Below are 17,261 nucleotides of genomic sequence, written 5' to 3'. Positions count from 1 at the left end.
ACATGATCAAGACCATTGTTGTTAGATAGATCATAGTTGTTCCAAAGAAAAAAAACATCAACATCTGGCCCCATCTCCTGCTGGGAAAACCATATCTTTGCCCCCACCTCTTTAAAGGCTGACAGCCTTGAGATTAGTCAATCTTGTGGGAAATCCTGAAATTTCAAGTTACAGAGAAATTAACTGTTAAAAGATCCAGCTGACTGCAAGAAGGAGGCGGGGTGGGGGGAAGCAGCCTAACAAAATTTGTCCCAGGCTTTTCCTTAATTGTAGGCCCCGTTCTTCTTTTCCTGAGCTCATGTCTCCTCAATTCCCATCATTTCATCTACTTGACATAAGTTGGAAGTCGGGTTCGGACACGTATAAAAAGATTGGATCCTTCTTTTTTTTTTCCCTTTACAAAACTTAAAAAAACAAAACTCTCTCCTCACATATAGTCCTCGACTTATAACACTCCATTTAGTGACCGTTTGAAGTTACGATGTCAAAAAGTGACTTGTGACCATTGTTCACACTTACAACCTTTGCAGCATCCCCATGGTCACGTGATACTTGGCCATGTGCAATGTGAGGCCCCCGCGCTTCCCCCACACCGTGTATGCGTATGCGCCTCTCCCCCGCCCCATTTTGGGCCTAGTAGGCCTCCCTGCATCCTACTGGGAGCAAAAACGGGCCATGGGGGGAATGTCACACACGCCCATGTGCGCACGAGCCCCCCTGCTCCCTGTGCATCTTCCGCATGCGCCCGGCCCCCTCACATGGATGGCGGAGACCCGAAAATCAGCTAGCAGATGGGAGGTGCACATGCATGTGCAGTAGAGCTAAGCTGGGGTGACAGCTTGCACGCCCACAGAGAGGGCTCTGTGTGCCACCTGTGGCACATGTGCCATAAATTCACCATCACGGTGCCGGTGTCTCGAATGTTAAACTTCAGCTGCCTCTCCTAATGCATTATAATCATAAGCCCCGGTGTGGCTGGGAACCTTGGACATGTAGTCCCAATGTAATCATGGGCTGTTAAGATTAGGGAAGTCCCCATCTGCAAATAGTTCCAGGCAATAGTTATATCCTGGATTCCCATTTCGTTTAAACAAGAAAATCTGAGACCTCAGGATAATTAACCATACTTTGATTCATGGTTTGGCTTCCTGTTTTGTAATCAAAACATAAACCACACTCTAGTGATTCGGGAACACAAGGAACTATTAGTTAAACGTTACATGGGGGATTTGTTGAAGGAAAAGGCAGGTACGCCCGTAGACACACAAACACACTGTCTGTTCTTGGTTCAATACAGCATAAACAATGGGCGATTGAAGGCAGACGTTGCATCTGAATTGAGCCAGATCCTACAGATCCTTCATTCTTATTTATGTAATTGCAGATAGTCCTCGACTTACAACACTTCATTTAATGATTGCTCAAAGTTACAATGGCACTGCAAAGAGTGACCTATGGTCATTTTTCACACTTACAACCTTGGTAGCATCCCCATGATGATGTGGTCAAGATTCAGATGGTTGGCAACTGGTTCGCTGCTGTGTCCCACAATCATGCGGTCCCCTTTTGCGACCTTCTGACAAGCAAAGTCAATGGGGACATCAGATTCACTTAACAACTGGGTTACTAACTTATCAAGTGCCAGGTTTCACTTAACAACGGTGGCAAGAGAGGTTGTGAAATGGGGCAAAATTCTCTTGACGTACGTGTCCCTTAGCAAGAGAAAATGTGGGCTCAATTGTGTTCGTAAGTCGAGGACCACCTGTGGTCATCAGGAATCCAACTGATTTCCTGACCCTTGACTACTGTAATTATTTTAGTGGATTATGGTTGATTCATTGACTATGTGCAGGAACTGGGTATGTTTAGCTTAAGAGAAAGAAGGACTAGGGGAGACATGATAGCTGTGTTCCAGTATCTCAGGGGTTGCCACAAAGAAGAGGGAGTCAAACTATTCTCCAAGGCACCTGAGGGTAGAACAAGAAGCAATGGGTGGAAACTAATCAAGGAGAGGAGCAACTTGGAACTGAGGAGAAACTTCCTGACAGTTAGAACAATTAATCAGTGGAACAGCTTGCCTCCAGAAGTTGTGAATGCCCCAACACTGGAAGTCTTTAAGAAGATGCTGGATAGCCATTTGTCTGAAACGGTATAGGGTTTCCTGCCTAGGCGGGGGGTTGGACTAGAAGACCTCCAAGGTCCCTTCCAACTCTACTATTGTATTGTATTGTATTGTATTGTATTGTATTGTATTGCTCTTACGGCATTGTTGACTTTCTGGTTTTTTCGTTGAAGACATTTCGCTTCTCATCCAAGAAGCTTCTTCAGCTCTGACTGGATGGAGAGGATGAATTCCCCTCATCCAGTCAGAGCTGAAGAAGCTTCTTGGATGAAAAGCGATTGTTTTTCAAAGGAAAACCAGAAAGTCCAGAAGTAGCTAGTCGTAATATTGTATTACAAGGTTTTTCAGCCATTGCTCCTACTTTCTTAATCTCTTTCTATTCCTTTTGGAACACCACAGTCGTGAAATAGTTTTAAAGTATAATAAGGAACCACTTGAGTTTCTATGATCCTAGTAACATGCTTAACTAATACCTATGGATTGTAAGAAAGATCTGGCAGGAATACCTCTGCATTCTTCCCATATAAGTAATTTGTGTGACAAATTACTCTTAAGTATATAAGTAATCCTCACCTTGGAAACAGAATTCCCGTTGTTTAACAAGGCGTTGTTAAGTAAGCGGTGCCTGATTTTATAACCTTTTTTGTCATGGTAGTCAAACTAATCCTAAACAAATTTGCATTCCCTCATTGAATTGGCTTGTTGAATGAAGTCTGGGAAGATCACAAATAATGATCACACAATCCCAGGATGCCACAACCATTGTAAATACATGCCAGTTGTCAGGTTCTTGTGGCCATGAGGGTTCCTCGATGGTTATACTCAGGGGTGGGCTGTTATGGGTTCACCCGGATTTGGGAGAACCCACAGCTAACATTATGGCTGGTTCGGAGAACCTCCAAATTCCACCCCTGGATGGCCACGCCCACCCCCTCTTCCCAGCCCATGCCACCGCTCCCAGGAGTCTCCACGCAGCCTGTTTTGGATGCGAGGTAAGTCCAGGGCCCACGCAGAGGCTTGAGGAGGGGGGGAAATGGAGCTTCCAGAAGGCCCAAAACAGGCCCATTTCCGTCCTCCAGAGGGCCTCCAAAGCCCAGGGCAAGAGGTTTTCGCCCTCCCAGAGGCTCGAGGAAAGCCTGTGGAGCCTGGGGAAGACGAAAATGTCCCTCCCCCGCCACGGTGCAGAATGCCAACTAGGCCACCCCCATCATGGCCACGCCTACCCAGCAATCAGGCAAAGAACCCATTGCTGAAATTATTGAAGCCCATCCCTGGTTATACTCCTCTCTTTTAAATTCTTTGTATAGGTACCTGTAGTCCTTGACTTACAGCCATTCATTTAGTGACCGTTCAGAGTTACAATGGCTTTAAAAGAGTGACTTATGACTGGTCCTCACATTTATGAGCATTGCAGCATCCCCCCTGGTCATGGGATGAGAATGTAGGTGCTTGATAACTTGCACTCATTTACAACAATTGTAGCATCTTGGGGTCATGTGATTACTAGTTGTGTCTTTCTTCCCAGGCGGCTTCCAACAAGCAGAATCAATGGGGGAATAATAATTAATTGTTGTTGTTGTTGTTGTTGTTGTTGTTGTTGTTGTTATTCATTTTCAGTGTACAACATATGTACAATGAGATTGGGAAGCTTGATTCGTTGAACAACTGTATGATTTACTTAACAACCGCAACCATTTGCTTAACAATGGGACCAAAAAGTCATAAAATCAAGCATGATTCACTTAACCATCGCCTTGCTTAGCAGTGGCAATTCTGGTCTCACTTGTGATTGTAGATTGAGGGCTGCCTGTATTGCCATGGTCCATGTTTTTCTGAAAACTAGAAGCCCATATGGTCAAGATTATAGAAATAAGAGCTGCTAAGGTGTTCTTTTTTAGTAAACATGCCAGAGGGCCTTTCTTTCCTTGCTAATGAACTCCAAAGTATTTGTGTAAAGTTTGTTCAGGCAGGAATTATTAGAACAGACAGAGACGCAACTTGAAAAGTACAGAGAGCTGGTTCTCACTAGTATTATACCAGTTAATACTTTGCCTTTGATTCATCAAAGTTAAAAACAAGACTAGTCATCCCGAAGTCCATAACTTCATAGCAATAACAATAGCCCTTAGACTTATATACCATTTCACGATGCTTTACAGCCCTCTCTAAGCGGTTTTACAGAGTCAGCATATTGCCCCCAACAATCTGGCTCCTCCTTTTACTGACCTCAGAAGGATGGAAGGCTGAGTCAATCTTGAGCCGGTTGAGGATCGAACTTCAGACTGTGGGCAGAGTTAGCCTGCGATACTGCACCAGGGCTCTATCATAGGTTGGGCCTGTCACCTTAACAAAAGAAACAGACTTTCAAAAATGTATAGAGGTAAATAAGAGAAATTACGTTGCTAAGCAAGGTGGTTGTTAAATTAATCACGCCTGATTTCATGACCGCAGTTGTTTAAGCCAGAATTATTGTTACTAGGTATTATATCAGATGGTTATGATAAAGGGACAATATACCTAATATTACACATCTTGACCGCAGCAAGAATTGTGTATGCGCAGCAGTGGAAGAGTGAAAACACCTCTTCAGAGGAGACGATAAGAAAGATACTAGTCTGTGGACAGAGTAATGCAAAAAATAAAAGATAAAGGAGATACAGAATACTATGCTACACGGGATAGTTTCTATCAATGGTTAGAAACATGAGGTAGAAGGTGGAATGCGGAAGAATCAAGTTAGGTGGACATGGGAAGAGATACTATATAGGTATTAGAATGTAGGTATTAGAATGATAGATAAATTGACATTCTAGAATATGATGATCAGAAACTTCTATACAACACTAGCAATGTTCATAATAATATATATGCTATATTGTTTTTATCTTTTTCATGGCAAGTGGAACGCCAGGACAATTAACACTGTATTCAATATATAATGTAAATAACACACACACACACACACACATACACACACACACATATATATTTCAAAAGTTACATTATGGAAATAATTACTAGTAGTAATCCTACTGATGGATTTCAAGACCTTCACAACTATGCCTCCATTTTCCACAAGTTGGGAATTCTTTAGCTTCAGTCTTGACACACAAAAAGGGTAGTCACTGTTATGCATTTGACAAGTTTAGGAAAGTTTCCAGTCTACGTGGGGTCTGGGTAGTTTATTTTATTTTATTTTATTATTTTTGTTGCAAAAGATTTTGCACATTATGTTACTTGGGTCTTAAAGCAGACGGTCAGCTAAGCCACTTAGCTGTTTGTTTCAAGGATTAGCAACATGTTTTAATTGCTGATCCTTGTGTTATTATGGCAGAGATTTTGTGATGTGTTACAACAATATATTGCATTGGTTATATTATCACAGTGAAACTTTTGGTATATCAGTGACAATTACGTGTAAAATACAAGGTTTTCTTTTCCTTTTTAATTTGTATCTCTGTTTTTATGTAGTGGATATCCTGCATAGTGTTTTTTGCATTTTTCTATTTTGTAATGCAGTGTAATTCCATTATCACTATGTTAATGGCAGCATTAACACAATGTTTTTGGCAGCAGCCAAAAAAGCCAATGCAATCCAAGATTGCATTATCAGAGGGAAGGAATCAACATCACATGTGAAGTATTAGTACTGCTTTATAAAACCTTAGTAAGACCACACCTGGAATACTGTATTTAGTTTTGGTCGTCTGATTACAAAAAGGACTTTGAAACATTGGAAAGAGTGCAGAGAAGAGCAACAGAGATGTGATTGGAGACTAAAACGTATGAAGAACGATTCCAAGAATTGGGCATGGCTGGAAAAGAGAGGTTTTTCCGTGGACTAGATGGGGCGTGGTTTTATATGCTGCATGCATCCCGTGGATGAGTCTTCTGGCATGATGGTTCATGGACCAAGAGTTGGGGACCCCTGGACTAGAAGACCTCCAGGTCCCTTCCAATTCTATTATTCTATATTCTGTGTTAGCAACCATATCTCTCTATTGTAATCTTTCTGTCTGTCTGTCTCTGTGTGTGTGTCTGTCTGTCTGTCTCTTTGTCTCTCTCTCTCTCACTCACTCACTCTGTCTGTGTGTGTGTGTGTTTCTGTCTCTGTCTCTCTCACTCTGTCTCTCTCGCTCACTGTCTCTCACTCACTCTGTCTCTCTCTCTCACTCATTCTGTCTCTCTCTGTCTGTCTCTCTCTCACTCATTCACTCTCTCTCTCTGTGTCTCACTCTGTCTCTCTCTCTCTGTCTCTCTCTCTGTGTGTCTCTCTCTGTCTCTCTGTCTTTCTCCCTCTCTCTCTCTCTCTCACTCACACACACACACACACTGTCTCTCTCTCTTTATGTCTCTCTCCCTCTCTGTCTTTCTCCCCCCCCCCTCTCACTCTCTCTCTATGTCTCTCTCTCTCTGTCTCTCTCCCTCTCTCTCTCCCTCTCTCCCTCTCTGTCTCTCAGGTGGGAGATAAATATTTTGTCCATATACAGGAAGCATATGAGGTGACTATATATACAGTATATAGTTCAGGGAGCATCGATAATATATGCCTTCCTGCAATCACTGAGCAGCAGGATCTGGATAGCTGTTAAAGTTAATGCCACATATGCAGTGTGTGTGTGTGTGTGTGTGTGTGTGTGTGTGTGTGTGTGTTACACATATATATGTAAAACGCACTAAAGTGCAGTGATCCATGACCAATTCCTGGTATAGGGCCGGAGCCCCATAGAAAACAAGAACTCTATCTCCTTCCTGAAATACAGCCCTGGTAGGCATTAACTAAGGTTGCGACTGAGGCCTCTGGGCATCTCAGGGGTCATTGATTCTTTCCTGTTCAGTCTTTTCCAACTCACTCTTTTGCGCTAAAGAAAAACTGCTTATGCAACATAATTGATCTTTGCCTAGGGCAAAGCCGCTGCACAAAATCCTAACTTCTAAACTTGGCAAACTGCCCAGCATTATAGGTCCCGCCCTTCAGCAACTCCTGGGGTATTAACCTTCGTGTTCCTCTAAAGTGCATGAAAAAGTCCTCTGCATCTTTTCCAGCATTGAAGAGAAAATAACTTTGGACGTTGCTGGTGCACAAAAATCTGCTCCCTGAATCCCATGCCTCCAACGGTGCCATTGTCCCTATGGATTGTGAATGACGGGGCTTGTATGGGTAGTCCTCACCTTAGGACCGCAATTGAGGCCCATATTTTTGTTGCTAAGCGAGACAATTGTTGAGCAAATTGGTTGAAAGGATTGCAAGTTTATTGCATGTTAACACAAAAATCTGAACTGCCAATGGTCAAATTGGCGGTAGATAACAATCATTGGAATTGAAGGTGGGCTGAATCTGGATTTTTTTTCAGGCATGAAGGGATTTGAGATGGACGGTGTGTTTCATCTCTCCCTCAGGCTGTCGTTTCCTACAGCTAATCTAATTAAAAATAGTTTGGGTGTTTCTGTGACTTTCTAGTCTGTTCAGCCTAGTAGGGTTCATCCATCCTCCCTCCCTCTGAGACACATGGGGATGGCAATGGTATCAAAAAAAGGCAACATTGCTTGCTTTTCATGCCTGCTGTCACACAGGAAAATGGTGGCACTTCAATATCATCGACATAATTCTTGTCACAGTTTTATTGACCCCTCTTCACCCCCATGAACACCTCAGCTCCCTATACAAACACACACGCACACACACAAATACATCTATCTATCTATCTATCTATCTATCTATCTATCTATCTATCTATCTACCTACCTACCTACCTATTTATCTGCCTGCCTGCCTGCCTGCCTGCCTGCCTATCTATCTGTCTGTCTGCCTGCCTGCCTGCCTGCCTGCCTGCCTGCCTATCTATTTATCTGCCTGCCTGCCTGCCTATCTATTTATCTACCTACCTACCTACCTACCTACCTACCTATATATCTGTCTGCCTGCCTGCCTGCCTATCTACCTACCTATCTACCTATCTACCTACCTATCTATCTACCTACCTATCTATTTATCTGCCTGCCTGCCTGCCTGCCTACCTGTCTATCTATTTATGTACCTACCTACCTACCTATCTACGTACCTACCTACCTATATATCTGCCTGCTTGCCTATCTACCTACCTATCTATCTAATTTTGGGTTCAATTGTTGGAGTAAGTCAAGGACTGACTGTACAGTCGTGTGTGTGTGTGTGTGTGTGTGTGTGTGTGTGTGTGTGTGTGTGTAAAATATCACAGTAGTACATGTACTCCCTCACACAACGCACAGCCATTAATGTCTAAACTGCTGGCAAGATATACTTACATATTTACAAAATGTGAGGGGGTGTACTCATTGTATGTATGTGTGCATGTGCTCATGTGTCCATACACACACACACATACGATTTATTTTCTGTTGCTGCCTTTAAAAATTTGTCTCCATCAGTCCCTTTTCCCTTTCCTTTCTTAGTTTATATGCCAACCATATGCTAGTTTTTAAGAAAAAGACCTCTACGGTTCCTTCCAACTCCCTTATTCTACTCTTAAGCAGTGAGATGGGAGAGCTGATATGTCTGATTTTTACACCATTGTCCATATCGGGATAGGAGAATGAGACTTCCTCTTCCACTCTGACAACGATCATTATATCTCTTGTGTGATCACGCAACTATCACTCCAGAAGGTCCCTGGGCTATCTCAGCATGACTCAGCAGGTGATGGCATAGGAGCACAAGAGGTTGGAAACAAGCAGGGAATCCTACGGAAAGGGGACGGGAGGTCTGCATAAGGTCTCCATAATACACGGGACATTCCTTGAAACCACAAGTAGGACAGAACGGGGTGTTAGGAGTTCAGTGAACCAAGATGGGGGGGATCCCGGTTTAGGCTCTTAATTTGATCCTTCCATTCATTAAATGGATCATCAGCCAACCGGTTTTTCTCCCTGCCTCTAGCCCTTTGATGCAATTCTTTGCTTCAGGCTTTTCGTGAGCTGCTCCAGCACCAGGGATGAGTCAGGGGTGGGCGTGGGGATTAGCTTTGTTGATGCTAAACCACTAAACCGCCCACAGAGCTGCATTCCAGCCCGGGATTCCCAAACCCACAGATTTGAAGTCAAAATATAAACAGGTCCATTTCATGAAGGTCAAGATGGAATGGAAAACTTTCTTTAAAAACAGCATAGCGTGAGGAGTCTCCTGGACTTACGATGAGAGGGATAGGAAGGATTGTGCCTCAAAGGTAGAACCTGCAGAAGCGACTAAAGCACTAAAGCCAAGATGGTGGCCTCCAGGAGCTCAGACTGACAGCAAGAGAAGCAGCAAGAAGCTGAGGGAAAGGATCAGGTGCAAGCCTGCTGCTTTCCAGTGTGGTAGATGAAAAGTGCCTGTCACAATGTCCCAAAGGTGGCTTTTTTTCAAGAGGCAACTGGACTTTCTGGTTTTTCTTTGAAGACATTTCGCTTCTCATCTAAGAAGCTTCTTCAGCTCTGACTTGGAATACTGCATTCAGTTTTGGTCGCCACGATGTAGAAAATATGTGGAGACTCTAGAAAGAGTGCAGAGAAGAGCAATACAGAGGATTAGGGGACTGGAGGCTGAAACATATGAAGAACAGTTGCAGGAACCGGATACGTCTAGTTTGATGAAAAGAAGGACTAGGGGAGACATGATAGCATTGTTCCAATATCTCAGGGGTTGCCATGAAGAAGAGGGAGTCAAACTATTCTCCAAGGCACCTGAGGGTAGAACAAGAAGCAATGGGTGGAAACTAATCAAGGAGAGAAGCAACTTAGGACTGAGGAGAAATTTCCTGACAGTTAGAACAATTAATCAGTGGAACTGCTTGCCTCCAGAAGTTGTGAATGCCCCAACACTGGAAGTCTTTAAGAAGATGTTGGATAGCCATTTGTCTGAAACGGTATAGGGCAGTGATGGCAAACCTATGGCACGCGTGCCACAGGTGGCACGCGGAGCCATTTGTCAGGGCATGCATGGTGCTGCCCTGTCAGCTGGCCAGTGTGCATGCACGCACTGGCCAGCTAAGTTCACCCTTTTTTAAAGCCATTTTTCGCCCTCCCTGGGCTCCAGAGGCTTTATAGGAGCATGGGGAGGGTGAAAAGAGCCCCCCCGGAGGCCCTCCGGAGGCTTCATGAGTTTCCCTGAAGCCTCCGGAGCGCAAAAAACTGGCCCTACAGGCAAACCGGAACTTCAGGAACCAACTTCCTGTTTGCTCAGAGGGTTGTTTTGAGCGCTCCGAAGGCTTGAGGGAAGCCGGAGGGTCGTTTTGACTGCTTCGGAGGCTTCAGGGAAGCTGCCTGAAGGTCCTTGAAGCCTCCAGAGGGCTTCCGGGGGGATGGGGGAGGCTGTTTTCGCCCTCCCCATGCTCCTATAAAGCCTCTGGAGCCTGAGGAGGGCAAAAAAAGCATGCAAAAATTGGGGGTCGCGCCTGAAGTGCGTGCATGCTCACTGGGGTGGTAGCGCATTGCATTATGGGTGTGGCACGCCTGTAAACGACCCCCCTGCGCTCCCCCCACTTATGGCACACGAGCCAAAAAAGGTTCGCCATCGCTGGTATAGTGTTTCTTGCCTAGGCAGGGGGTTGGACTAGAAGACCTCCAAGGTCCCTTCCAACTCTGCTATTGTATTGTATTGTATTGTATGAACCTGGGAGATATTAGAAGATGTTCAAATTTAGCAATCTCCCCATGTAATCTAATCTCCTCAGAGTTGTCCGTTTAGGGTTTATACTGTATGCCTTGTCCCAAAAGTGCTTTTGGAAAAGGCAACAGGGCTTTCTTGGTTGTTGTTTTCTTTGAAAATGTTTCTCTTCTCATCCAAAAAGCTTCTTCAGTTCTGATGAGAAGCAAAACATTTTCAAAGAAAAAAACTAAGAAAAGTCCAGTTGCCTTTTCGAAAAGCAGCTTTGAGAGAACCATGATTTGAATGACTAAGAATCTCCATAGATACTTGTATGCCTTCCTTATCGGGAATATTAGCAAATCCTGGGCAGATATGGATGCCTGAGCAGGGGGTTGGACTAGAAGACCTCCAAGGCCCCTTCCAACTCTGTTATTCTAATCTGTTTTGAATTGAAGCTTGAAAGGCGAAACTTTCCTGTACCTGCACTTCCTCTGATGATGAGCCTTATAAATAAATAACCTTGGATACTGAGCAGATATTGGTGATACTCTGGCCAAGATTTTGGGATCCCAGCTTAAGCCTTCAGTCACACAGAGTTATCCTGGGTGACTTTGGTAGAGCCAGTCACTATTTTTCAGCCCAACCTATCTCACGCCATTATTATGAAGATGAAATTGGAGATGCTCCATGTGGGGTCTTCTTGAATATGGAGAGGAAGGAAGGAAGGAAGTCCAAATAAACAAACGAAATAGATTAACTTTTTGGTATGCCATTAACTAAGGTATGTAGGAAGCACATCATCATAGTAATGGGCGACTCTTTTTTCTTTCCAAAAAAAATTTATTGGTTTTTACACATATATGGGGAAGGGTAAATAGGTATGCAAAAAATTTTGGCAGCTCCCACATTGGTGTTAGTAACCCATCCAGCACTCACAGTTTTTACAATCTTAAAGACAAAATACAAAAGATAAGCAGAAAACAAGATCTTATTCTGTAATGTTAACCATGTGTTCATTCATTTTCCTTTGTAACTTTCTAGGGTATCACGAATTGCTATTTATTTCGGTAATGGGCAACTCTTAACTACCCCAACGGAGATAAGCTCTGTGTCAAACAGGTTCCAGACAAACCTATGTCCTAAAAAGTAGAGAAGGGAACAAGGGGATCAGCCTTATTGGATTTAATTCTAACTTAATTCTCACTAACAGAGATGAAGTGATAGAAGCTGTTTAAGCTACGAGAACCTGGGGGTGGGAGGGGGTGATCATGCAATATTGGAATTCAGCATTATGGAAACTCGAGCAATAAAATAAAGTCTTAGAGTCTTGAGTCTTAGGCTCTTGGACTTTAAGAGAGCAAATTAGAAAGATCTTGGGAAGGATTCCATGGATGAGAATCCGCAAGGGGAAAACAACCCAAGAAGTGTGATTATAAAAAAGGAAGGAGAAAAGGAGAGGAAGGGAGGGAGAAAGGGAGGAAAGACAGGCAGTCAGACACAGGAAGGAAGGAAGGAAGGAAGGAAGGAAGGAAGGAAGGAAGGAAGGAAGGAAGGAAGGAAGGAAGGAAGGATAAATAAATATAAAAAAAGAATGATGGATGGACAGAACACAGAAAGAAAGAGATAGACAAAGAAAGAGAGAGAGAAAGAAAGAAACAAAAAGAAAGAGAGAGAGAAAGGTATTATTCTTTTCTGAAGCATTTGAGAATCACCACTTGGCTGTAGAGTGGACTATATGGACCAATGATTGATTGTTGCTCATCTTTCTATTTTTCCTCCAGATTGTAGATTTCCCTCAGAACAAAGCTAAAGTTTGGGAAAATATAATCAGATAATTCCTTATGACGTCTGGGTTTTTTAAATTGATGAGCAAGATATGCCTAATTATTTGAACTTCGGGAAGAGACAATGCCTAATTATTTGAACTTCGGGAAGAGACAGTTGGAGTGCAGGGCAGGGAAGGAGGTGGAACAGATCCAACTGCTTATGGTGAAGGGCGGAGATGATTCAGCCAAGGAGACATGTGAAGAGTTGATGTAAATCTGGCAGGCAGGATTCTCTTTCATTAAAAATGAGTTTTCTGTATACATCTGTATCCACTCTTACACACATCCTTACACCATTCATCGTCATGAGTTGCGATGATGGCCCTTAACTCTGAGACACGTCACAAAAAATAAAACTGGAAAATTAATTTAGGATAAGATCTTTTTTGTTTGTTTGTTTATGGAGCTAAAATAGACTGTAGAGCTCTGTAGAGCTCTGATGTGCAGGACAGAAAAATAAGAATTATTTCTGTCAGATTAAAGGGAGTCGTCGTTACAACCACAATTGAGCCCAAAATTTCTAAGACATTTGTTAAGTGAATTCCCCCACACACACTTAATGACCTTCCCTGCCACAGTTGTTAAGTGAATCGCTGCATTTTGTTGACTGTTGTGCATATTTACCAGACTGCTACATCTAAGCCTAAGTAGTTCAGTTTTCACTGAGAATGGAATCTGACATTTCTTTTACAGTACTGTTTTTCCATCTTCCCGGCTTGGCTTTGGTCTTCAAATTCCCTACGCATGAAGTCAAAGACAATATTATCTAATCGTTGGGAGCCAAGAAGGATATGTCTCACAGCTGAACGAGAAAAAGGGAAGCTGAGTACATTTTTTAAGGAAATGCCCAGTCTGCTTGCATGCTCTGAGTTAAAAAAACAACAACATTTCTTCAGCATGTGTAAAATTTGCATCTCAGTCAGGCCACTGTACAACCTCACAGTCTTCTCCCTGCTTAGATTATAACTAGAAACGGGACATCTGGGATGATTTGACTGGGAAAGGGATCTCATCGTTTTACAAGTAGTCCTCGACTTACGACCACAATTGAGCCCAAAATGTGTGTTGCTAAGCGAGATGGTTGTTACGTGAATTTTCGCCCTGCTTTACAATCTGCAACAGTGGCCAAATCTAATTTTTTTGCCCAACAGTTCTGAGGATGTGGCTTGGTGGGGGTCATGTGACTGGGTGGCCGTGGCCAACTTTTCCCCTGCTTTTTAAAGCATATTTTTCCTGCCGGTTCAGGCGAATAGGCAGGAGAAAAAATGCTTTAAAAAGTGGGGGGGGGGGAAAGCTTGCAACAATTGTGCGGATCAGCTGTGACCCGTGTGATTGTTGGAAGCTTCCCTACACACACACACACACACACACACACACACACTTTTTAAAGCATTTTTTTCTCTGCCTATTTGCCAGGCAGGGAAAAAATGCTTTAAAAATCAGAGGAAAAGCTTCCCACAATTGCGCAGCTCACAGCTAAGCTGCACGATCCTCGGAAGCTTTTTTTAAACTACCAGTTCACAGAACCAGGGACAATCGTCCCTACCGGTTCAACCAAACCAGGAGGGTTTCACCCCTGTGCTGCAATGTTCGTAAGTGTGAAAAATGGTCACTTTTTTTCCATGATGCTGTAACTTTGAACGGTGACTGAATGAACTCTTCTAAGTCACAATTCTCTCCTGTGCAATTCTCTCCTGGGGAATCTTTGAGAAAGGCCCCATCAGAAAGTAGATCAACTTTCTGACCAGTCCTGTAGTAAAACATGACCTAGCTCAGTGATGGCGAACCTTTTTGGCACCAAATGCTGAAAAGGGATATGAACTTCCGGTTTCCGGCGCACGCACTTCCGGTTTCCTGGCACGCACTTCCGGCTTCTGGCAGGCACGCACACACGATGATCAGCTGAGCGGCACTTATGCGCATTCTAGAAAATGGAAGACCAGCTCTTCGGTTTCCGGTACTGCCACATGCGTGAAGTCCAGCTGATTGTCGTGCACGCATGCGCGCCAGAAACCCGGAAGAAGAACGGGTGAAGCCTCGTGTGCCAGGCGACATGGCTCTGCATGCCACTTCAGGCATACATGCCATAAGTTTGCTATCATGGACCTAGTGGATACCTACATAATAGTAGCATCCATTCAATTCAGTTCTCCTGTCCCCGAGTAAGGAGCCCAAGTCTGCTCTCTGCCTCTTAACCTGGTGAGAAAAGAACTAAGGAGAGAGCAGAGCAAGGAACCTCTTAGTGGATGACGACATCTACCAGCTCACGTCGGCCTGACAGCTAAGTGAGATCGGTTATAAGGAACAGTACGTAGGAGAGCACCAGAAAATCTCAGAGCTTTAGGCTAGACTGGGAAAAAACCCTCAACATTCCCTAAAGAAAAGGAATGACAACTCTTCTCTGTATTGCTGCCAAGGTATTTGCATCCATGTGCTCATAACATTACAGATGGTTGGCTTGACTATCTTACAGTAAATATTTCTCATTTCTTCCCTCGGGGCTACTGTTCCTTGGGGTGTGAATTTTGGCACTGAACCAGGGGTGAAATCCAGCAGGTTCTGACAGATTTTGGAGAACTGGTAGCGGAAATTTTGAGTAGTTTGGAGAACCGGCAAATGCTACCTCTGACTGGCCCCAGAGTGGGGTGGGAATGGAGATTTTGCAGTATCCTTCCCCTGCCATGCCCACCAAGCCACGCCCACCAAGCCACGCCCACCAAGCCACGCTCACCAAGCCACACCACGCCCACCAAGCCACGCCCACAGAACTGGTGGTAAAAAAAATTGAATTTGATCCCTAGACTGAACAAAAATATTTAAAATCAATATGAAGCCTCCTTTACAACATGTTCAGCTCCATCTTAACAATGAGGATTTAATGTTTGGCTGCTGAGGCTAACTTTACGGTGTAGGAAAGCATTGGCTCTGGCTTTGCTTAGTCCACATTTCTTGTTATATTTCCTCCTGTGATCTTCAGGGAATCTTATGTTGGCATGAAAAATCTGGTTTCTTTTTAGAAATACTGTCCATTTTCTTTGGTAATTTGCTAATTTGCGGTGCCTCTGCTAGCAAAAATGGGGCATGGGGAGCCGTGCTCCATTCAGGGCCTGGACGGCCTCCTGCAGCACTCTGGCAGCCAAAAGGGGAGGGGGGTGCGTGCGGGGACTGTCAGAGTGCTGCAGCAGACCATCCTTGACTCAGAAAGTTATAAAAGGGAGGAAATGTAAAATATTTTACCTTTTAGGCTTGCAGGATTCTGCTACCATAGCCTATGCCAGGGGTGTCCAAACTTGGGAACTTTAAGACTTGTGGACTTCAACTCCCAGAATTCCCCAGCCAGCCTAGCTGGGGAATTCTGGGAGTTGAAGTCCACAAGTCTTAAAGTTCCCAAGTTTGGACACCCCTGGCCTAGGCTAATAGTTCTGGTCTTCCTATGGAGTCAGTATTAAAAAAACAAAATCACAGAAATGTATGCCTCTCTATTTTTATAAGTGTATGAAACCATGTGTGCGGAGCAGAGGTGGGTTGCTCCCGGTTCACTTTGCACACATGCCAGACGTGCACTACACATGCATGTGCAGTTTAATGTCAATTGTTCTTCACGCATGCACAGAACAATTTACAGTGAACTGCACATGTGCACGCACTACTAAATTACATGCCAGCAACTGCAGTGGCAACCGGGGAACCGGCTCAGGGGCATGGCCAGCCTGAGTCACTGCCAGTTCTGCGACCCAGGCCAAAATACTACTGCTGGTTCCGCCGAACTGGGCTGAACCGGGAATGTTGGATCGGGTGAACAGACGAGACAGACTCAGACTTCAGTGACAAACAAAAGCTCTTTATTAGACAACGATTTACCCATCCAGCACCGGCCCATTTGACAGCTAGCCCTTTTATAGGGCGCTGTCAAACAGTTCAGCCAATCGGCTTTTAATATTTTTCCACCGGATTGGAGGACCTTGGTGGAACCTACCATGTAGATGTCAGTAAGTAACAGGGAGCAACCCACCTCTGGTACGGAGGTGTAGTTCTATGCCATGGCCACCATGGCCATGGCCACCATGGCAATACCCACCCTGGTCACACACACACCCACACACCCCTGAGCCCTCTGAGGTCAAGCATAGCCCTGCTGCGGCCCTCAATGAGATCAAGTTTGACACCCCTGGGGTAGAGAAAAGGAGGGAGGGAGGGAGGGAGGGAGAAAGGAAGGAAGGAAGGAAGGAAGGAAGGAAGGAAGGAAGGAAGGAAGGAAGGAAGGAAGGAAGGAAGGAAGGAAAATTCTGAAAGTTAGGATGATCACATCTGGATACCAAACTCTAGATAGCCAGTCACTGGCAATTCTTTTCTATAATTCTTTACTTTAACGTGTTGGTCTAGTAATGTCACTGAAAAGGAGAAATCACATTATCTGTTCAATTTCAATTCCCCCCAAAGGGTTGCCTGTGCAGACATGGGAGTATACACCATAAACATGCCCATCCTTTCAACTGACTTTTTAAACAAATTGAACCTTCCCACTTCATTTCTAAACTTGGGAGATCCTCGCCATTTCCTTTGCTCGGTCAGCGTTTTCCACTGGCGGTTCCTCTTGCCCCACCCAGGATGCCCAAATTCTCAGAACCTGACATCAGCCCTTTGCTGCCCTTTCATCATATGGCCGTGGGGAGGGGAGGGGGGACGGCCTCGCCCTTCTTAATGGCAGGGT

Source organism: Natrix helvetica, assembly GCF_964273705.1.
Source record: "Natrix helvetica genome assembly, chromosome: 1".
Lineage (NCBI taxonomy): Eukaryota > Metazoa > Chordata > Lepidosauria > Squamata > Natricidae > Natrix > Natrix helvetica.
The sequence above is the reverse complement of the archived record's forward strand: the minus strand, read 5'-3'. Positions refer to the sequence as shown.